The sequence below is a fragment of the Macrobrachium nipponense genome, chromosome 27, assembly GCF_015104395.2.
Source record: "Macrobrachium nipponense isolate FS-2020 chromosome 27, ASM1510439v2, whole genome shotgun sequence".
Classification (NCBI taxonomy): Eukaryota; Metazoa; Arthropoda; class Malacostraca; order Decapoda; family Palaemonidae; genus Macrobrachium; species Macrobrachium nipponense.
In genome coordinates, this window is record NC_087216.1 from 18,770,197 (window position 1) to 18,795,196 (window position 25,000).

Consider the following 25,000-nt stretch of genomic DNA (forward strand, 5'->3'; position numbering starts at 1 on the left):
TGGTGGAGGGATTGGGTTGGTAATGGAATAGTTTGTCGTTAGGGATGGAATAGAGTTGAGAGGTTGGGTGCTGGATGGGAAGGGAGGATGAAATGGAGAACTTAGGTATAAGATGAAATTAAAATTGATTTACGATCGTGTCATGGCCGCTCAGAGGTGAACGAACCGGAGTGGACATTATTCAAAATAAATTTGCATTTGTTCGGTTTCGTGATCAAAGTTTCCTAGAAAGTTTTTCTACTTTTTATTTAATATCATCGTTTGATTAAATATACATTAAGTAACATTTTTGATTGTGTTTCTTTAGTAAAATGTGACAGGAAATCTGTTTGTTTACAAGATGATTGATAGCGTGACAATTCGGCTTTCTTATTTTACAGTCACTTAAAATTTTTTGCAATTTGAAGAATGTAATCATTTACTGTTTTTGACGTCTATGAATAAATGTATGTACACCTATATTACTTCTTACACGTGTTTGTAATTTATATACATTACAGATGACGTTCAACATATTTTGTAAGATGTCAGTTAGTAGGTATGTTTTAATAAGTCTATCGGAACAGAGTCTTTGTCATGGGAAAGTACAGACTCGTGCGGGTTCTAAGCCTCCGTAGGCTTAATTTGTAAAACATAAGATAAAATAAAATCCTCTTAAGAAAATAGAAGGCCTACGAGAGCCTGGTGGAATTGCGTGATGTTGGTCTTGAGTGTGATGGACTTTGCAAAAAAAAAAAAAAAAAAAAAAAAAAAAAAAAAAAAAAGAAAAAACAAAAAAAAAAAAAAAAAAAAAAAAAAAAAAAAAAAAAAAAAAAAAAAAAACTACCGCAAACTTTTTTTTTTTTCTCTTTTATTTTTTCGTTCCAAGAGAGCGCCCGTGATTCAGAGCGAGGCTCTAGAGCCTATGTAAGTATTCTTTACAGACTGAAGAATTTCAAACTTCCTAAGAACATGTCTCGGTGAAATATGGAGATTCTACTGCCAGCTTAGATTGCAAAATATTATTTTTTGTTTAATTAGAACCGAATACATTAACGTCTTATGCAATAAATTCTGTCAATGCCAGAGACTGCTATTGTTTGTATAAAAGCCAATCCTGGAGAGAGAAAACATAGTATATTACTTATCTGTGTTGTGAGTTTCAGAGAGAGAGAGAGAGAAAAAGTAGCAGAAACCTCCAATAGATTATATATTATAATATATATATAGATATATATAAATTAAATATATATATATGTAATCTAATAAATAATATTTACTAGAATATATATATATATATAACTGTACATGTGTGTGTGTGTTTGTGTGTGTGATTGAGGGAGAGAGAGAGGGAGAATAACAGAAACTTCTGTTATGAGAGAGAGAGAGAGAGAGAGAATATTATCAGAAGCTGCTGCTGCACCAGATACTGTAATCTAAACTTCCCTTATGCGAGGTATATACTGTAGTTCTGACAAAAATCGTCATCCTCCCCCCCAAAAAGAAAAAAAAATCAGAAAGGATTGCATGTGTGCGATTTTTTATTTATTTATTTATTTTTTTTTTAGTGTGAGAAATATATGTCCGTCGTAAAAAGTTTACTTAGACCTGTGGCGTGAAATCAATTGTTGGCTAATTGAAGTGTGAACGAATTTGACGACAGGGTTGTGATTGCACCACGGAATGTGTGTTAATGGCTGCAATTGACTCAGGAAACTTTAGACGGTTGGCGTATTTTAGTGCATGAGCTGTAGATGACCCTTTGTGTGTGTGTCTGTGTATGTGTGTGCGTTAAGTTATATTCCCAGTCTCCAACTTTGAAGTTCAGTTGAAATATTTTGGATGAATTTTCAAGGTTAGGTAAGCTTTCTAGGCTGATATTGATATGTTGAAGGTGCTTTAGTTATAACTGTCTCTTTTGAGTTTTATTTGTTGGGTTACCCTCTAGGATATATACATACAAATAATATATATATAATAATATATATTAGATATAATATATATATAATATATAGTATATATATATATTACTTAATGCATATATATATTATATATATATCTTATATATAGAAATATATAATTTATTTATATTATTTATATATAGATTTTTTTTTTTTGGGGGACGGGGGGGGGGGGGGGGGAGGTTGAGTAATAAATATATAAAATATTTACTATCTTTATATTTATATATATATACCTTATATACTATATATATAGATATAGATTAATATATATATATAGATTAAATATAATACTATATATATATATATTTCTCTCTTTTGTAAAGTTTCTCATACAGTTGTCAATATAAATTCCAGTTACAAATTGTCGATATGTAAACACAATGATCTGAGTTTATATAATTTTAAAATGTGTGTTTGACGCTCATGATTTTCCCCGTACTTTCAAGTTTTCACAAAGTACTTTGGGATGAGTTAGCTGGCCATACGACTTTCATCACAGATGTTCAAAGCCCCTTTGGTATTCTTTCGCGGTCACCTGTTCAAATGCCGACCAGGCCCATCGGTGCTTGATTGATATGAGGATAAAAAGAGCTGAAACTTATGGGCAAATTCATTCTGACTAACAGTTTCAAACAGTTTCTAGCCTTAACTGTACAGGAATTAAACAAAGCCATTGTATAAAAAAAGTTTTAGTTCATTGCATTTCCTTTGTGGCAATATCCTCACTAGCGACACTATTGCTATTAAGACTATAGTGTATTTTTTTTTTGCTGTTGTTGCCGAGTTTATTGTTGTTACTCCAACAACAACTACAACAACAACAACGCTTCTCTCGGTACTGTTTGTTGTTGCTGGTAGCTGTAAAGATGTTCAGACGCTACCCCTATGCGTGTTTCGCCTCCGTTACGTAATAGTGTAACTTTTGGCCGCGCGATAACGGTTACCACAACATAATGGAAATGCTCTCTCTCTCTCTCTCTCCTCTTAACTTCTCTCTCTCTATATATATATATATATATATAATATATATATATATATATGAAATATATATTATATAAATATATATACTATATATATATATATATATATATATAATATATATATAAAACCACACAGGGACTAATATAGCAAAGAGAGAACACAATAGAGTCTGTCTGTCTGTCTCTCTCTCTCTCTCTCTCTCTCTCTCTCTCTCTCTCTTCAGCACAAAGAGGGTCAGATAGAGAAGTTAATGAAAAGTATCTCTCAAAGAGAGAGAGAGAGAGAGAGAGAGAACGCAGCAGCGTTCAGTCTTGTACGTTATCTGTTTGAGGAGATAGCTAGGCGATAACCGATTGTCCGAAAGCACACAGGATGGTAACCGCACAGGCCTTAAGGGCTATCGTATAACGCTGGACCTACGGACGACTCAACCTTAAAAGCGAGCAAACCAATAATAGGCTGTAAATATATGAAGTGGCTCTGCCCTCGCGTGACGTCAGAGCAGAGCCTTCGCAAGTAGGTGCCTGAGGGTTGAAGGAAAAATAATTACGAAATAATTGCTGGACGATGGCAGTTGAGAGTGAGTGGCTGTGATATATATATATATCATATATATATATATATATATATATATATACTATATATATAAAAATATATATATACTAATAACAGGACCTCATTTAGATATGATGATATCGAGCGGAGGTTTTTATTTAAAAAAAAAATTTTACGAATTTTAAATCATAATCTCCGTTAGATGCCTTCCCGTTTATAAGAAGTCCTATTATTAATTGTTTTAATGTGCAGGGCATTTGTACAATAATCAGGTATAATTATATATATATATATATTATATATATATATATATATATATATATATATATCATATATATATTATATATAGTTTTGCCGTGTGCCTGTATTGATGTACGTATTTATTATTACAACAATCTGAAAAAGATTCGCAGTTTGTTCAGAAAATTTCGTCACTTAAAAATTAAAAGGCACGAGAAGTCTGTACACAGACGTAATTATCTGGGATCACGCACTTTTATTTCTTTATTTTTTTTACCATCAGTTACCTTTATTGTTTTATTATCTTTTCATAGTGTTGTTTTTTTTTTTATGTAAAAGAAAATGACTGAGATGGCTATTTACCTGTCCGTCCGCACTTTTTCTATCCGCCCTCGGATCTTAAAAAACTCCTGAGGCTAGAGGGCTGCGAATTGGTATGTTGATCACCCACCCTCCAATCATCAAACATACCAGAAGGCAACCATCTAGCCTCCGTAGTTTTTACTTTATTCAAGGTTAAATTTATCGATGATCGTTCGCCTGGCAGTGCGATTGGCCAGCGAACTACCGGGACGTGGCTGAAACTTTCTTGGGCAGCGGCTCTTACAAAATTACACGCTGTACAGAAAACTCGACTGCGCCGATGAATTTTCGACGTATTTTGTGCTTATTTATTATTGAGTATTTTTTTTTTCCTAAGGACATCTCACCTCAGCAATATTACTTTTCCTTCGTAAATCCTGTGATGGTGTTTTACGAACAGTGGCCACACCCAGCGGTTGACGTTAGAAATGTTAAGAGAGAGAGAGCGAGAGAGAGAGAATCAGGTTTTAGAGTCATTCATTTTGTTGGCAATATTGAGTTACATTCTCTTATAATCTTCTAATGATGATTGACAATTTAAAAGTCGAATGAATTTTTGAGACTTTCTAAGGCGCTCTCTCTCTCTCTCTCTCTCTCTCTCTCTCTCTCTCTCTCTCTCTCTCGCTCTCTCTCTCTCTCTCTCTCTCTCTCTCTCTCTCTCTCTCTCTGCACACCTGTGTGCTACGTGGTTCAGTGTAGAATTATACAATCCTGTACGTTTGAACGTTCTAATTGAAGTCTTACAGGTTTTGCGGTTGACATCTCCAATTTGTTTGTGTTAACTAAAAATCTATGGTTTTATTATGTTTGATTTGTTATTTTGATATATATATATATAAATATATATATATATATATATATATATATGTGTGTGTATATATATATATATAAATATATATATATTAGATATATATATTTATATATTGGTACATAAATATTTAAATTAAAATATAATTTTATATATTTACATATATATGTATGTATGTATGTATGTAAATGTGTGTGTGTGGTATCCATCCTTGTTGCTGTAACTCAGTGTATACCTGTGACACGATAATTTGCCGGCGAATTTGAACGATGCCCTGGAGATGATAGTTTGCAGTTTCTTGAAGAAGGAAAGTCTGCAAATCGCGGAGATCTCGAAGTGGCCAATTCTTAATTTGAAGAGGGATTAGAGGTAAGAGTATCAAAATATAAGCATTCCTAAGCTTTAGGGAGAAATTAGGTGGTCATCGTTCATCAGGGAGTAGAAATTTATTCCTTAATTACTGTTATTTTGATCCGCTAGTTAATTCGGCATTGTTGTCGAAGCGAATGTTTTTTTTTCAACATTTTTGCTGTATTAGACGTCAAGAGAAAGCGGTTCTCTTATTTTATGTTTTAAGATTTTCCTATCTATTGGAGGACATACATTGCTACATTCTGTGTACTTGAAAGCCCAGTGGCAATTAAATAAGGTTCTAATCATGACTGACCTCTCGTGTGTGAAAAAAAAAACTTTGAAATCGCATTCTTATGTCAGAATGATTGATTAGTGCACCTACGTTACGACGGTAACAAGAACTGATTAGGCAACGTGTATTGGATTGTAGCCGCTAGTCGCAGAACGAGTAGCAAGCACTGATTTTACAAGAAAGCTCAAGACATTGAATGCATATTTAACTATTTCCAACTCTTAATAAGTATTTGCTTGCTTCAAAAAAATTTTTTGCTGGTCTTCCTATTTGAAATTCATCGGTCATTGGCGTACTGTAGTGCTAGTTACTGATCAAAGTTCTCAGCTGGGGTTTTGGTGAAATTTTGAAGCTCTTGTGATTCGGCTATGAACATCTCTCCCCACCCCTCCTCCTCCTCCTCCTCCTCCTCCTCCCACCCAGTTTTTCCCGAGCTGTGAACCACATTCCACCAGAAACAGAATGTTTGGTATTTCAGCTGGTGTTGTCGTAAATTTAACCTTTTATATGCCTCGTGTTCTTTCTTCTCGGTAACTTGTTTTTAAATAGTTGAAAGAAATTACAAATGGTGATGGAAAAAAGTGAAGCAGCTGTGTGTATATAATGTGAACATTTACTTAAGGAGTAACCATTTTCATTTAATAAAAAAAAGATTTTAGAAAATTTGGAATTTCTGCCAGCGCTAAGCCCCCACCCACAAAGCAGTTAAGCTTTTGAAAGGTATTTACGCCCTTTGTTAGAATAAAATCATGTTGAATAGTGTGATTGTTTTATATGCAAATATATCACATATCCTCGAATGAAGAACTAAGAATTAGTCTTGCGCTTTTTTTTTTCTTTTTTTTAAATGGAAATTGAATAAACGCATCGATTTGAAGTAAAACGTTCGATTTAATCCATTTCTGCCGAACAGTGTTTTTAACATTGTATGTGTGTTTGTTTAATGTTTAATAACTTTCAAGTCTCAACAAACGGCATTTGTATGCAACGTTTCAGTGTATTGTTTGTGCACAATGCTTCTGTTTGCCGATATCCATACGAAGAGTCACCTTGAATTGCTTGGTTATTTATTTCTGTGTTATCTTTTATCAACGAGCCCCATTTTGCGTTAAACATTTCGATCAATTCATTCACTTACGAAAAATAACATAGACCTGTTTGTGTTATAATATTATATGTTATTGTTTATGGACCTGCTTCTGTTTCTTGTAATATTGTGTGTTATTATTTATGTTTTATTGACAGTGTTTGCGCCAGACGCTTCATCAATTTCCGCTCGAAAATAACTTCGAATAACTTGACTTTGTTTATTTATCGTTTTTGAAATGCCACTGACGAACCGCATAAGGACAAAAGACTTCCCGTCTCTCTCTCTCTCTCTCTCTCTCTCTCTCTCTCTCTCTCTCTCTCTCTCTCTCTCTCTCTCTCACACACTTTGTAACAAATTGATATGGTATAGGAAAAGGCGGCAGTTCTCTCTCTCTCTCTCTCTCTCTCACTTTGTAACATATTGGTATTGGTGTAGGAGGAGGCGGGAGTTCTCTCTCTCTCTCTTTCACACTTTGTAACATATTGGTATTGGTGTAGGAGGAGGCAGGAGTTCTCTCTCTCTCTCTCTCTCTCTCTTTTTGTAAAATATTGGTATTGGTGTAGCAAGAGGCTGCCGTTTCTCTCTCTCTCTCTCTCTCTCCTTCAGGACGGCAGCTGTATTTATCCTCGCCATTAGATCCCCACACGCAACTCAGCATCTCCCCGATTAACGACTGCCTTGTTGTTAGTTCTTTCGTTCGTACGTCCGGTTGCTTAGTTCAGGGCAGTGGGGTGTCGAGGGGGAGGGAGACGAGAGAGAGAGGAGAGCGAGAGAGAGAGAGGACGAATAGATGAACGAGAGGAGAGACCACGAGGAGAGAGAGAGAGAGAGGATTATTGAGTCTTTTCACTGGGGCTGCTTTGCTTTCTGATGCTCGTTTGAGTTCGGTTTGCCAAGTGGCTGAAGCTGGTTTAGCTCCGTATTCCGCATTCGTTTGTGTGGTGTTGTCAAGGTCTGTTTACTGTCAGAGAATGGGTTATGCTTTGTATATATATATATTATATATATATATATATATATATTATATATATATATATTCATATATTTACACATTACGTATAGGCCTGTATAACATTTGTATATAACATGTATATACAGTATATATACATACCGACACACACACACACAGATTATATATATGTGTATATAGGGTATATATATATATATATAATATATTATATGTATGTATGTATATCTATCTATCTATATATATATATACATAATATTACGCATACGTATATGTGTAATACATTTGTATATAACATGTTATATATAATGTCTAGAATAAATATTCTACACACACACACACACACACACACACACAACCACACACACATATATATATATATATATATATTATATATATATATATGTATGTATGTAGGTATATACATGTATACATTATATATATATGCGTATAATAAACACATGTATATAGCATATATATATATATATATATATATATATATATATATGAATAAAGGATAAAAGTTTCAAAAGAAAGTGTAACGAAGGAGTACTGCAAGGTCTTTCGACTCAGTGTCCTTTACTTAGCCGACTGAATCGGAAGGCTATGTATATTCATCACGTTCGAAATATTCGGGATTCACTTTTACATATATATATATATAATATATATATATATATATATATATAATATATATAATATATATATACATATATACATATATATAATATATATATATATATATATATATATATATATATATATATATATAATAATATATATATATGATACGTGTTCGTTTGGACAGTAGTAATTCTCCCTGTTTTATATCACTAGAACATTTGATTGAGCAATCTAATATCTGAGTATCTTTTATCTGTTGTTTAACGAAACGGGTTATCTGTTATGTTAACCTGTCATGTTAGTGAAAAATATTTAGATTTCATTCTCGCTAAAGATGGTTGTTCAGTTTCTTCTTCAATATACAATTAAATAAAACACTTTTATTTCCTTAAAGCTTTGTGTGTTTTGGATTCCAGGTTGCTCTGATAGATTTCCCCCGATTGTGTGAACAGTTCAAAGCATTATTACTTATTATTATTATTATTATTATTATTACGTAACCCCTTGTTATTATTATTATTATTATTATTATTATTTTATTATTATATTATTATTATTATTATTACGCAACGCCGCTTTGCTCCATTGCAGGCTACCAGTTTTCTCCTTCCACGTTTAGCGTATCAGCTTATCATTTCAGGCTTATCAGTCATGTAAAAGATTTTTTTCCGCTCTCAATTCGATAGCTGTTTCCACGAAAGAAAGATTACAAACTTCAAGATTCCCAACGTGGAGCCGAAGTCACATTTTCCAGTTTTGTCAGGATTAAGACGTTGTTCCCGAGCAGCATCGTTCATTCTATTTACATCAGTTTTCTAGGAGTATCGTCTTGGCTACAACTATAAGATGCTGTAGTATAGATTGCTCAGCGCACTTGTGGCGTCTTCCGGTCTCCAAATGTTCAGGCGGGGTGAGAATTCATTCTTGCCTCTCTGGATCTGGTGTGTTCTGAATATCAGGTGTATCGGTTTAATTGGCTATTCCCTCATTTATTTGGTTAGTAAACTTCCTTCTTCTTCTTCTTCTTCTTCTTCTTCTTCTTCTTCTTCTCTCTCTCTAGGATGTGTTTCCCGTAGGGGGTTAGTGCCGTCAATACACCTCACGCGATGTAATGTAGGCATTACTTAACGCAGCGTGCAACCCCTTTTGATTCATTTTACTGTACCTTCGTTCATATTTCTCTTTCTTCCGCTTTTCAAACCTTTCTACTTCCAATTTCCCTTTCAGCGCTGAATGACCTCACAGGTCCAGCAGCGCTTGGTCTTTGGCCGAAATCCTACATGCCATTCCATTCCATACGGATGTGTGGTCTTAATGAATAAGTCCCCTGCGTAAGTTTCTTCACAGGGATCTCATCCCCGATCATTATTGAGATTCGAATGTGGCAGTGTCGCGTCTCTCTCTCTCTCTCTCTCTCTCTCTCTCTCTCTCTCTCTCTCTCTCTGGTCGCGCCTCCATATGGTATAAATCGGCTTGGTGTTGAAATATTAATAGTAGTGTGTGGAAGTTATGGAATCGAGATTCATTTGTGTGTGTGTGTGTATGTGTGTTGTTGTAAGAGGAATGAGGTCTTACGCCTGAGGTCTCAGATAAGCCTTGTTAAATCTTTTTCTTTTTATTTTACATTCTTGGTTTTCTCGTTCTTATCTTCTTTTGGATGTTCTTAGCGTTATTTTTCGTTTCCTTCGGTTGTGTTGGTTAAAGAAGACAAAGAAGACCGAACAAAAAAAAAATCACTTTGCAGTAATTGTATTTGTATTCGCTTCTCGCTTCGTAACAGTGTAGGTACGTTGCGCAGATAGATGAGGCCTAAATTCACATTTTGCTCGAAAAATAAAAAAACATCGTAATGCTATCATGCATCTATAAACCTTTATATCTTGACCATCATTTATAATAGTGTTTGAAGGTTTTACCCTGTTGTAAAATCCTCTGCTACGTGAGTATTGTGCATTAAAATTGTTGCATCTCAAGGTCACCATGACTTGCAACGCTATCTGCATTTCCTAGCAAACGTTTGCATTACGAGTATTGTGTATCACAATCAGTTGATTATCAAGGTTATTTTTTAACAAACGTATAATGGTTTTGATTTCAAGGTTAGTGTTTTTTTTATAAACGTTAATTAGTTAGTATTATGCATCACACTTATTTGATCTCAAGGATATTTTATATATACGCTTTTCTCATAAGCATTGTGCATCAAACTGAATGCATTTCAAGGATATTTGGTTATTTTATTTCCATTAACGTTTGCTTCACGAGCATCCCGTATCACAACATCAGATTTCAAGGTATTTTGTTGTAAATAAAGTTTTCTTCATTGAGTATTTAATTTAGTACAATTAATCACTTAATTTAATTTTTTTTACAAACATTTGCTTCGCTGACAGACTGCAATATTTATGTGCAAGAATTCTTGCAGCCAGACGTTATATCCGATTCACGACACTTCTGTCTTTTAGTGGGTCCTGCTCAAATCTGTTGCTCGCGTGACAGTGGGAGGAAGGATGGATGGATGATCCGGGGTGTGGGGGGGGGGGGGGGGGGAAGGGGGTGGGTGTCTGGAATTAGTTGATCCTGGAGTAGTAACCGAGCTATGGTCTTTTTTATTCATCCGTCCAGCATATCGTGTGAGGGTTCCTCATTTCGAAGGGAGGGGGTGGGTTGGAGGAGGGGGTGTATATGGGAAGGGGGGTGGGAGGTTGCCGAGGGGTTGAATATGGGAAGGGGGGCGGGGGGAGGGATGCCGATTAAATGGGGAGGAAATGACGACGACGACAAGACGCTGGATGTGAGAGAACCCGTGTTATGACAGGTTACGGGTCCCACGACCGATATGGCGACGGGGGCGAACGCCGTCGAATACCGCCTCTTGTTTTTCGGGAGGCTAATTGGCCAGACACCCGTTGTAATGCCATTGTGCTTCGTTTGTAAATGTTCACCCTCTTTCCTTGAAGCGAGCAGGACCCGTTGGGGGGGAAATATGGAGACAGGGCAGGCGTTCGGATTTGTGGTCGTTGCCTTTTCCTTTCCCATTAGGGGAGGCTCTCGTGAGCGTCAGCAGCCAGCAGCACTTGTTGCTATGGTTTCGCCGTCTTCTCTTGGTCGCTGGCTGGTTGGTTGGTTGTTGGCGTCTTCTGTTGGTCGTCATCATCATCATCGCCGGCGCGTCTTTCCGCTGCGTTTTGTTTCGAGTGACTTGTCGTTTTTAATCGTCTCGTTCCGGGTATTTCCGAGGAGTTTGGTAAGTCACACTTTTCTCGAGACGCTTATCGATGCAATTATATGTATTTTGTTGTTAAAGTTAACGTTGAATTGTATATTGACGTGGTTTTAAGAGAAGTTTAGCATCTCTTTGTTCTGGTGATTTGATCAAATTGTGCTTTTGCGTAAACACCAGGCGCTGAAAGATGTTGATACTATGACATTTCTTTTATGATTTTCGAAGAATATCCCGTTCATTTTCTCTTGAAGTTGTTGTTTGAGAGAAGACTTAGCATGGCGTCGCATACATTACTCTACCGTGAAGCGTAGTGAATCATAAGTCAAGTCATACTAAAAAAAAAAAAAAAAAAAAAAAAAAAAAAAAAAAAAAAGACATGGATTCTGGACTGAAAAAGTTTACTCAGATAAACATGAAATTTATTTCAATAAATTTCTTTTATAGGTATGGCGATGAATCTATTTTATGAAATCTTTCAAGTAGTGCTGATAAATGTTTCTTTTCTTTCCAGGCTCATGAAGGTGTTATGAGTTGCATTTGAAGACGACGGATTCAAGGGAATAGTCAGTGTCAATAGTGAGTCAATTCATTATCATACAGATTTACAATGAGAGACTGATTGTCACCGTTGCTATTTTGTGGCCGTATTTTTTGGTGAATGTTACAAGACTGAATTTTTGAGATTATATATATGGCGATCAGTGGTGTCTGATATAATTGTCGATTGAAGATGGTCTATATATCACTATATATCATGCTCGGAAGATAACGCCTGCATTTCGATGTTATAACCTCGCCTTGAATTTATTTGTGTGCATTTTGTATTTTGAAAAGAGAAAAAGTAAAAAAATCAGTGAACGATCCTGTGTGGGAAAAATCTGGTTTAAAACTACAGCGTGTCCAAAATCCGATTACACTATCGCGTGTCCTTTTGAATAAGTGATTGATAGTGATGGAAGATTACTGCAGAGTGTGGGTAGTGCACCGATAGTGAAGCAACACCAGCGAAGGATAGTGGAATAGGATAGTTTGTGACATATTCACTGAATTGAGTTTTTGGGGGGACCCTGTATCGTCAGACAGAAGACGTCGAATGGCTGTGATGGGTCGCCACGCAGAGGATTCTTCTGTTCTTTAAGGTAAGTTTGAATCTTCAGAATTTATTTGGTAGATGGAAAAGTCACCCAGAAGCCGTGTCTAGCCCAGGCCCGAAAGAGGCAAGAAGGGAAACGACCTATCTCCTGTATGGAACCACACAAAATTCAAAAATATAAGCGAAGATACAATGCATTGCTAAAGCAATGCTCCTTGTATTTTTTAGTTCGCAATTTTTTCTTTTTTATTTATTAATTCGTTCGTTTATTTTTTCTTTGTCGGGTAATTGATCTCGTCTTCCTGTATGTCCCATTCTCTTCTGTTACTTCTTTCGACTTAACACCATATTCTTTGGAAGCTTGAATTCCAAGTCAGTGGCCCCTTTGGTGGGCTTGTTCCGTATGAATAGGGTTTTTCTTCTGAATACAAAGGATAATAACTCGTGTGTATGTTGATGTATAACAGGGTTGCTGTACTTCTCTCTCTCTCTCTCTCTCTCTCTCTCTCTCTCTCGGAGGTATGTGGTAACCTGTGATTTCTCAAGCCCATTGTTGGAACCGCTCAGGAATACTCGAGTTCGTCCAGAAATTTGGAATGACAGGGAATAAAGGGAAAAAATATTTTATGATAATTGGGTTGGTGTCATGTGGTTTTTATATCGTTTATGAAGGCATTCCTGACATTATGTTCTAAGTGGCTCTTTATTTCTTCAAGTTTTGGTTAATAAATCTTAACGTTAAGTGGCGATAGTATAAGGCTGCATAAAAATTTACAAACATTCACTGGTATTGTTGTTGTGTTTATGATTAATTATTAATGTTATCTTCGTTGAGTATACTGATTCTGTTCGTATCGTTTCGAATCCTGTACCATTTCTTTCCTACAGTTGATCGTATCAGCTGTGCCACGGCACGAAATAATAATAATAATAATAATAATAATAATAATAATAATAATAATAATAATAATGATAATAATGATAATAAGTCTTGAGGTTTTTATTATTCTGTTCAAGTTCTAGTCCTCCTATGACACTTGCGTCTGCCTGTCTGCCTGTTCAATTCTCTTGCAGTCTCTGGCAGCTTCTGCCAACCCCGCCAGGTGGTTCGCTCTGGTTTGAAACCGCCGTGACGTCATTGCCCTCTGCAGGTATGACGTCATCGTTGTGATTGCTCTGCTGTACGTAAGACTTTCGAGTAAATGGTCTCTGGTGCTAAATTATTTTGTTAACGGTCAGTCTATCTCTGACCGTCATTGACCGGTTGGTTGAGGCGTCGAGTCGCAATTTTTTCCTTATGAAAGGAAACTTAGTTACAATTTTTTTTCTTGGAAAAATAACTTAGTTGCCATTTTTTCGTAGAAAAACAACTTGGTTGCAATTTTTTCTTAGAAAAATAACTTATTTGCCAATTTTTTCTCCGGAAAATAAATTAGTTGCAATCTTTTCTTAGAAAAATAAGTTGGTTGCCAGTTTTTTTGAGAAAAATAAGTTGGTTGCCAATTTTTCTGAGAAAAGTAACTTGGTTGCAATTTTTTCTTCAGAAATAAATTAGTTGCAGTTTTTTTTTTTTTGAAAAAACTTAGTTGCAATTTTCTAATGGAAAAAACTTAATTGGAATCTTTTTCTTATGAAAAATTTATTTGTTAGTTTTTCCTAGAAAAAAACTTAGTTGGAAATTTTCCTAGAAAAAATAAACTTCGTTGCTATTTATATATAAAAAAACTTAGTTGCAATTTTATTTCTTAGAAAAAAAGATTGTTAGCTTAGTGAAGTTATTTTTTCTTAGTAACCACTCCTTTCTACTTATGACGTCACTCTGAGTCGGTTAACGGATTGTGAAGAGAGAGAGAGAGAGAGAGAGAGAGAGAGAGAGAGAGAGAGAGAGAGAGAGAGAGAGAGAGAGGGATCGAGTTATAGTCAGCTGCATCGTTACACAATGCATATTTTAACACGGGTTACATCATTGTATGTTATTTATCAGTGTAGCTGCTGCTTGAATTAATCGCAATGTTGCTAATGTGTCCGAGAGTTATTGCTTCTCTTTACATTATGATTTGTGTGTCCGTGTTTATTTAGCTCAATAAGCGAAAGGTGTTCTCTGAAAGCCTCTAGCTTATTCTCATTGTTTTTTACACATCAAGTAATGATTATTATACTGAGACTGTAGATCTAATCCAGCTTCCGGATCTATCTCTCTCTCTCTCTCTCTCTCTCTCTCTCTCTCTCTCTCTCTCTCTCTCTCTCATCAACAGCAACTTCATTTCTTGACAAGCTGGGGAATTATTTCTCTCTCTCTCTCTCTCTCTCTCTCTCTCTCTCTCTCTGGTTCTTGAATAAAGCAACAGGTCACTCCACCCTTCACTAGTGGCTGCTCTTTTATCTTTTTGTTTATTTTGTCATGTATGTGAATTTTAAAGGGCTTTGTGGCACTTTATACTTATATTTTTCTTAACCTAGGAAAATACACTTTTTGGTTTTAACTTTAGCCCTCGTAATGTTTGGAGGGAATGTTCTTGTCCACTTGTGTAATTTCGAACGTGGTTGATGGTTGTTTACAGAGTCAGACTGTTTAAAAAGGTTATGCCAGTTACGCCAGGCTGGTCTGCTCTGCTTTCAAGAATTTCAGGTTAAGTATATCATAGTTTAACCAGACCACTGAGCTGATTAACAGCTCTCCTAGGGCTGGCCTGAAGGATTAGATTTTTATTTACGTTGCCAGGAACCAATTGGTTACTTAACAACTGTATACCTACAGCTTATTGTGGGATCCGAACCACATTGTGTCGAGAAATGAATTTCTAATCACCAGAAATACATCCCTCTGATTCGGCGCTGGCTGCAGCTGGGCGCGAACTCTGCCTACCAGATCGGTAGGCGGGTACGGAACCCACTCATCCAGCGAGGAACAGTGAATTTCAAGTGGTTACAGTCATCAGCTAAGTAGTAGAATAAATAAATAAATAAATTTGTGATAGAGAATTTTCACGTCATTTTAATCATCCTATTTTGATGATGGTAAGATATGTATGGTTTTCATTTTTTTGTTTTTTTACGAATTTCCAGATGCAATTACTTCCAAAAATTGCCTGATAATGTTCAAGCTGAGGCTTTCCTTTGGGATATGACAAGTTTGGCGGCATTCATGTGTGTAACATACATTCATATATTTATATATGGATGCGTATGTAGCTTGTAGTTAACTCATATGCATATGCAGAACTTATTCTACGCTGATCTCCATTTGTTCTTGCACTGACAACTGTCGTCATATAGTTTTAAGTTGGATGCTGTTCCTTTTGTTTATTTGCGTTCCTTTGAGTCACTAGTGTTTATTTACATGTCTCTTTAAGTTACTTTAGGTCAGTTCTATATTCTTTTGCTTTACTCTGGTCTGGTACCCTGTACTTAGTTTCAAGCTTGTTATATATCTCCTTATTATTCGTTTTGTTCCATAATATAATAACAAAGTGTTCATATTAATCATGCATTGATACAAATTTGTGTATAAGTATTTATGTATGTATGTATGTTATGTCATGTCCAATATGACACTGCTCTATCATCACCAATTCACTTGATCTTAAGATGATAAAAGACCCGGTATTATTTTGATAGTTTTCAGGGAGAGTACTTCTAATATCTTTGTAGTACGACCTGGCTTCTATACTAGGTCCAACTCTGAACAATCATGTCGTTTATTGATAGAGATCAGCTCAATATTTTCTCTTCTCGCGAAACTTTCTTGTTAAACTTCTTAATAACTTTATCACGAGAACTTTAAGCAAACTGTGATATACGTAGAGGGAATATGAACCAAGTTTATCTGGAATCTTGTTCTACTTTATTTTCCACTGTTCCTATAACCGTTCGGAATTTTTTCATCGGTCTCAGGACTGTTTGGAATAATGATTTTCACTGGTTCCAGATCTGTTAGGAATTTTTCGTCACTCTCAGGACTGTTTGGAACCACGATTTTTCACTGGTTACAGATCTGTTCGAAAATTTTCCTCCCATTAGGACTGCTAGGAATCAATTTTCAATGTTCCCATACCTATTAGTAATTTGTCAACACTGTTAGGACTGTTAGGAACCAAAATCGTCTGCTGCTCTCAAAACTGTTAGAAATTTTTCATCACTTACGACTGTTAGGTATCATCATTTTTCACTTTTTCCAAAACTGTTTAGAAACTTTTCATAGCTCTGGACTGTTAGGAATCACATTAGAATCATATTGATTCACTGCTTCTATAATTGTTAGATTTTTTCATCGCTCTCAGTACTGTTAAATACTATAATTGCTACAATTTTCCGTGTCGAAAATGATGACAGTGGTTGAAGGTCCACAATAATATAGCATGTGGAGTATATGGTCTTTAATGAATATTAAAAGCTTTCGAACCTTGTACTAGGTTCATCTTCACTTGACTGAAGATGAACCTGGTGCAAGCTTCGAAAGCTGTTAATATCCGTTAAAGACCATATACTCACATGTTATATCACTCTGGACCTGCAACCAAAGACCATAATTTTGACTGCTTACAGATCTGTTAGAAATCACTCGAGGCCGAAGTCGGAATATTCTTCAGGAAGTTCTTGACTGAAAAGAAGTGCAATGACCTCACTTCCTCCCTACCCCCTCCCCCTGCATTGTGCATTTCGGTCTCCCCACGACTGAAGTTCCTTCCAGAACTTCACGTCTAGCGTTCCTTTTGTGTTTTGTTCCGGCGAGACGTCAGCTGTCACTTCGATGACTGGACCACTAGGTATAAGATTCTTGTTTTCCAGCTAGATTTGCCTTGGGAGGTTTCTCAACGGCCTGGTACTTGGCGTCCTCCTAGCCTCAGGTCCTTTCCTTTTGTTCCATTCCACGAATTTGCAATCCTTCGAAAGGGGACCAGTTCCTTGAGTTTCGAAAGCATTGTCTGACATTTTGAGGGACCTATTGTAGGGTTGGTCATGTTTCCCTCTTTTCATTCTGAACAATAATGTTTATAGCTCCCTTTTTTCAGTAATAAGACTTAACAATCGCTAACTCATTAATACTCTTTGCATGTCTTAGGGTTTGAGTCACCTTTTCTGGAATTTTCCAGGATTTTAGTATCCTTTATCATCGCCAGCTTTGATTCGGCAAGATGATTTCATCCCCCTGTAAGGATATGTGGCTACCGTCACTAAGGAGGGATATACTGTGTCGCGACTTGTGGTTGGTCAAGCAGTGTACTGTGGGTTTTCCCTTGTCCTGTCTTGATAGTACTAAAATGATCTTTTAGCTTGCTATGTGTGAAGCTTTCCCATTCTTAAAAATTTTGATTCAAGATTGGAAAGTCTGTCGTATGCTTAAAGGATGTTCCGCGTAATTCGATTTTTATTTTTATTTTTTTTTAAGTGCCTCTTTCCTGCTCGGACGTTTTCATGCTGGACTGGAAAGTGTGTTTTATTTATAATTGAAGGATGTCTTACGTAAGTCGATTTTATTTTTATTTATTATTTTGAAATGTATTTATTTATTTGCTTGTTTGTTTGTTAAAGTGTCCTCTACTTTCTGGGAGACTCAAGCTTATTAATGGAGTGTTTCTTTCATGTGTCCATGCAAATAGTTTTTCCTCGTGGCGTCTTACGATGAGTTTTTTTTTTCGTAGTCCCCTGGCAAGTGATTTTTCCTCATGTGATACAGCAAGTTTTTCCTCATTTCCCTAAGTGCGACTTTTTTCTTTTGTTCTTTTTTTTTATTTTTTATTAGCACCTCTTAGTCTTTGGGAGACTTGTTTCTTGTCAGTTTTTTCTCATGTGTGCATCTAGTTTTTCTTCATATCATCCTGTGAGGATTTTTTTTTTTTTTTTTTTTTTTTTTTGCCGTACCCTTCCAAGTAATTTTTCCTCATGTGATAATAGCAAGTCATCTTTCGTTTCCTTAAGTACGACTTATATAATATTATATATATTATATATATATAATATATATATAAATATATTATATATTATATATATATATATATATATATATATATATATATATATATATATATATATATATATATATATATATATATATATATATATTAAGCGCCTCGTAGTCTTTGGGGTTTGTTTCTTTTAAGTTTTTTTTCTTGTGTCTTCGTAGATAGTTTTTTCTTCAAGTTATCTTACAGGGATTTTTTTTGCGGCCCTTTGCAAGTAGCCTATGCTTCATGTCAACTTGCATAATTTTCCTTATATCCTTTTTCTAAGTTTTCCTATCTTTTTTTTTTTCTTTCCAAGTATTTGCAGCGTGCCTTCGGCCCCAAGCTGCAACCTCTCTCTTTCATTTTACTTTCGCTCCCATCATATTCTCTTTCTTCCACCTTACTTTCCATCCTTTCATAACATTTTATTCGTAGTGCAACTGCTTTGAGGTTTTTCTTCCTGTTACACCTTTCAACCCTTTTACTGTCAATTTCTATGTCCGCGCTGAATAACTTCTTAAATATATTCAATTCAATTCAACGGACATTTTCAAAGATACCAACCCTACCAATGTTGCAATTTCTCCTCTTTTCCTGTCACCTCTCTTTCACTGACATTTCCAAAACGGGGATATATCAGAAGCCACCTGACTTATCATTCATTACTCCAGGTCTTTGTCGATTGCAGCTACGATGTACTTCATCTTTTATCAGTAAGTCGCTTTGCGTTTCTTTAGTATGTCAATTGCCTTGAATTCTTCTCGTGAAAAAATGCTTTATAATGTTGTGAACTACTCCGCCATTAGACGCTGCAGTGTAGCACTTATTCTCAGTAACAGGAAAATGCAAAGGTAATTGTCTATTTTAGTTTCCTGTCAAAGAAAACTATTGTATACACACACACACACACACACACACACACAAACATGTATATATATATATATATATATATATATATATATATATATATATATATATATATATATATATATATATATATATATATATTAAAGGTTTGTGTGAATGAACTGACAAACCCTTTTCCAAAGGAATTTATGGAGCAAAAGGTGTTTACCAGTGAATATAACTGACGCTTATTTGTCAATTGAGGGCAGTTATTAGATAGATAGGAATTACTTCAAGAAACCATAATAAGTTTGGCATTTGGTATTAGTCACTTGGAGCTATCTGTAGCTTGGAGGTATCTCTAAGATGGAGCTATCTCCAACTTGGAGTTATTTCTTAGTTGGAGATATTTCTAAGATGGAGCATGTACTTGGAGATATTTCAAAGATGGAGCCTCTCTAACTTGGAGCTACCGGTGAGATGGAGGCATCTCTTACTTGGAGCTATCCGTAAGATGGAGCCATCTCTAACTTGGAGCTGTCTCTAAGTTGGAGCTACTAGTTACTTGGAGCTATATCTAAGATGTATAACCATCTCTAACTTGGAGCTAGCTGTAACTTGGAGCTGTCTCTAAGGTGGAGCCATGTCTAGCTTGGAGCTATCTCTAAAATGGAGGAATCTCTTACTTGGAGCTATCTCTAAGAAGCTATCTTCAATTTGGGGTTATCTTTTAGAAAGTCATTATTTGTTTATTTCTTATCTCTCTGGGGCAACCAAGGTCACCGAGGTCCTAAGCATTTCTTGCACCATCATTTGCTCATCTTTGAGTGGCTGCTTGTGTAAAGGTCCGTCCCTTGTGGAGGAGGGGTCGGGGGTGGGGGGGTGGGGGGGGGTGGGGGGGGGATGCGATTAGTTGAAGGGTGTTCACTCGATAAGTTTTAGATATCTGTTTATATATATATATATATATATATATATATATATATATATATATATATATATATATATTTATATATATATGTGTGTATATATATATATATATATATATATATATATATATATATAATATATATATATATATATAAGAGAGAGAGAGAGAGAGAGAGAGAGAGAGAGAGAGAGAGAGAGAGAATTTATTGTTTCGGTTGTTACGTACTTCACGTTCAGTGACATAATAAACGTTCTTGATTTAGCAGGTAAAATATGAGTTACTAAATGAGTTGGTTATTTATTATCGCAAATATTTTTTCTTCTAAACTGGGAAGGACTCAATTGTTACGTTCATTTCTGTCAGCGGTTGTGTTTAATTTGATTTTTGTCCCATTTTTAATTTGATTTTTGTCTTATTTTTTGCATGTTTTAGCTAATATTACACATAATAGCACGGCCTATTATTTTTTCTGATTTTTGACCAAACGTACAAATCACCTATACAGTTTTTTTTTTTTTATCAGTGTTACTATTCTTTTCTTTTGTTAATGTTTTTTATAAAAACACTTCTCAGCGTTGCGAATATTCAGTGGGGCACCAAAAACCCCAATTTGGTGTCGTGTCATTTTTTTGGACGAAAGTGAATAAAAAGAATGACGCAGCTGTGAGGTTTCTAGAGCCTCTTCAGTCCCCATCTTCAAGATGGCCTGTTTTGGCGCGACCAGACGAAATGCAGGCGCTCCCTCTCATTTCCTCCCTCTGACTCCATTGTTTGGGTCTTATGCAAATGCACTCTCTTCTTCCAGGCTGGTCCCACCTACGTTGGGAATCTCTCCCCAGACGCCTTTTCTGAACCGAGTTCAAGTTACTACTCTGCTTCTGCTACCACGGCGATGGCTCCATCAAGCATTACTGGTAATGGTGTACGTGCAAGTTTACCGTAGTTGGTTGGTTTAGATCAGTGGTTCCCAACGTGGGGTTTACGCCTCAGCAGGGGGTAATTTGATTTTTAAAGGAGGTAATTCAAGAATGTTTAAACCAAGTTAATGGCCTTTTAGGCTTCCTCCACTTGAATATGTAAGAATTATACATCACCACAGGGGGGATCAGGATTTTAGAGGGGATTAGGTGGGGCGTGTCCAAAAGAAGGGCCGGGAACCACTGGTTTACATAAAGCCGGTCTTGCACAGTATTGACCACAAGTTTGGTAAAGTGCTGAGGAGTTTAGTATAACCTTTTGTATTGGACCAACCATTTAATGCGAATTATACCGTCTAGCAGATCTCACCTGACATCTTTTCCACGGCTCTTCAAAACATGACAGCCATCTCTGACCTTCTGTCTTGGGCATTTTCTTCATAATTTATTTATATTGACCTTATAAAGACCACACTTCAAAAGGGGTAAGAAGCTGGGCTTTCCACTTTTCCCTTCTTGATATTTTTTCTGTACAACTTCTCTGTATAGTTTCTATGTACAACTTCTCTAAACAGTTTCTCTGTACAACTTCTCGGTACAATTTCTTTGTAAAACTTCTCTGTACAGTTTCTATATACAACTTCTCTGTACTGTACAACTTCTCTATACAGTTTCTCTGTACAACTTCTCTGTACAGTTTCTCTGTAGAGTAAGGTTGTCCAGCCTTTCGCTCCTGAGCTACAGCAGTGAAGATGGGACAAATAGAAGTTATATCTGTTTAGCTGTGAAGGTTTTTCGGCCATTAGTTATTTAATTTCCGACTCAACATTAACATTACGCAAACCTACAGTGGGCCGAACTGAACACTGAATTGGGGAGAAAAAATACGTATCCAATTTTCATTTGTATTTAGGCTACTCACTCATTGACCAAGAATAACAGGATTAAGACGGTCTGGGCATATTTATTCTCTCTCTCTCTCTCTCTCTCTCTCTCTCTCTCTCTCTCTGTGGAACCTGATCGTGTTACGAAGCAAATTTAGCAGCCAGTTCTTGTAATGTCAAGGTTGGACGGCCGTGACTCCGTCTTTTCAAAGAAGATGCTGAGGATGCACGCGAAGCTAATGGAGATGAAGTTGCCGTTTAAATTAGAACCAATGGGCTGTAAGAATTTCTCATTTAATTTATACAGCTTGAGCAGAGAGAGAGAGAGAGAGAGAGGGAGAGAGAGAGAGAGAGAGACTTGTCCAGTCACTGAAAATGGAATTGCTCTTTACAGGAAATTCATGTATATATACTATATATATACATATATATATATATATATATATCTATATATATATATATATATATAATATATATATATATATATATATATATACGCACCAGGGAATGAAAGACTGTAAAGCCTGACCGGTATCAGCTTCATTGCTAAGTCATCTCCAGAGGACTTTGCCAGTTACCCTGACGATGCCTTAGCAATGAAGCCGACACCGGTCAGGATTCACAATCTTTCATTCCCTGTATGTATGTTATTTATATATATATATATATATATATATATATATATATATATATATACATATCATATATATATATATACATATATATATATATATATATATTTATATTTATATATATGTATGCATATGCATATACTTTATACACTAACACGATACTACTCCTAAACCACACACAGCGAGCTGCTAGCTACAAGCCGACTTTCGCTCGCTCAGCGGTCTGGCATCTTATTCGCCGAATATTGGCGGCGGTATCTCGCCCGAGGGTCGTTATTGAGCCGCCAGTCGTCGTGGCGAATTAATTGGTCGTAACTGCGCATTTAGGGTCGCCGATTGCCTTGTCTTTTCGAGCCTCATGGCGACGGCAACACCGCCTCTAATGATCGAAGTGCACCGCACCGGCGGCATTGAATGGCAGTTTTTATTTATTTATTTTTTTCGAAGCCTTTATTTGGTTTTTGGATGTCGGCTCTTAACTTTTTCTTTTTGAGGGAGATTGGATGTTATTATTTTTGTCATTGTTATTGTTGTTATTTGTATTGGTGCTATTTTTCAGCAATTAATGTCGTGGGGTTTAAACGATTTTAATGCACTATAGTGATTTTCTTTATAGGCAGAGTGACTACCATTGTTATTATTATTATTATTATTATTATTATTATTATTATTATTATTATTATTATTATTACATTTTCAGTGATGAATATCTCAGGTTGTATGTCATTTGAATGCACTTGAATGTTAGTCAGATTAATTTACCATTATTATTATTATTATTATTATTATTATTATTATTATTATTATTATATTATTATTATTATTATTATTCAGCGAAAAACCCTTTGGTTCTAAAACTTTCAATGCATGGTAATGATATGTTTATTTTCAGGAACATTGGCTGTTTGTAGCAATAGTAGTAGTGGTGGTGGTAATACCATTAGTATGTATAAGTTGTATTTCTCGGCGATAAATGCCATAGGTTGTCACATCCTTTAATTAACTATAATGATTTTTAGGCGCATTCCCTTTTAGAATTAGCAGTTGTTATAATATTTGTCAGAGATAAATGCCTTATGTTCTAGACTATTTGAATGAATTCTTTAACACGTTTTCAATTCCTACATACTATAAAAAAAATTAACAATGATACACCATTTTACACTTTCTGAAGAACACCTTAATAAAACTAATTAAACTGTATTAAAGATTAGAAACTTGAATTATTTTGTGATTTCTGCATTTCGTACCTCCCGGGGTGTTGCTCACACTTTTTTTTTTTTTTTTCAAGGGTGAAATATTACCCTCACAATCTTGATATGGCTACGGGGAATCCCCAATCCCCAACCTTCATTAATCTGTACATGGAATCTTTTGAGGCCGGAATACTAAGCGAATAGACCACGTAGTGATTTAGGGATGCTGGACGCTTAGTTTGTATTTGGACGTGGAATGAAAATGTAAACACTTTCATGCTTAAAATAATGAATTGGTACCATTGATAAAATCTACTGTAGGAATGGCCAATACTTGTAGCCATTACTGAAGGTTTATTTATTTATTTATTTTTTTTTTTTTTTTTTTGCAGCGTCCCTGAGTTCCCTAGCTGCAACCTCTAACATTCCTTTTACTGTACCTCCGTTCATATTCTCTTTCTTCTATCTTACTGTCCACCCTCTCCCAACAATTGTTTCATAGTGCAACTGCGAGGTTTTCCTCCTGTTACGCCTTTCAAACCTTTTACTGTCAATTTCCGTTTCAGCGCTGAATGGCCTTAGTTGCCCCAGTGCTTGGCATAATGCCGAAAATCTATATAAATAAAAAACCTATCATTCCTTTTACTGTACCTCCGTTCATGTTTCTTTCTTCCGTCTTCTTTTCCACCTTCTCCTCACAATTGATTTACAGTGCAACTGCGAGGTTTTCCCTCCCGTCACATCTTTCAAACTATTTTTACCGTCGGTTTCCGTTTCAGTGCCAAATGACCTCATGGGTCCCAGCGCATGGATTTTGGCCTCATTCCTACATTCTTCTCCTACTGTTTTCGAATTGCAGAATTCATAGAGGTGGTATTGGATGCAAGTTTGTTGTATACATAAATCACCAAGATTTATATCCGTGATTACCTTTATTCCAGTCCTTGCTTTCGTGGTAAGAAACCAGTTCTCACATCAGTTTTCTTATGAGCGTTACGTTTATGCAATACTGAATGTACTGGTGATGAAACAGTTACAGTTAAGAATCTAGACGAGGAACTAAAATATCCTGATTTCCTATATATAGTATTATATATATATATATATATATAT

At 35.7% G+C, this 25,000-nt stretch overlaps 1 protein-coding gene across 8 annotated transcripts in view; it reads left to right on the forward strand.

Moving 5' to 3' along the window:
* LOC135200885 (myocyte-specific enhancer factor 2-like) overlaps positions 1-25,000 on the forward strand; it is a 696,318-nt gene that overhangs the window by 125,100 nt on the left and 546,218 nt on the right. For all 8 annotated transcript variants that reach the window (XR_010311386.1, XM_064229613.1, XM_064229622.1 and 5 more), the window contains one exon: positions 11,955-12,582. The gene's annotated coding sequence lies outside the window, so the exon portion shown is untranslated. The remainder of the gene's footprint in view (positions 1-11,954; positions 12,583-25,000) is intronic.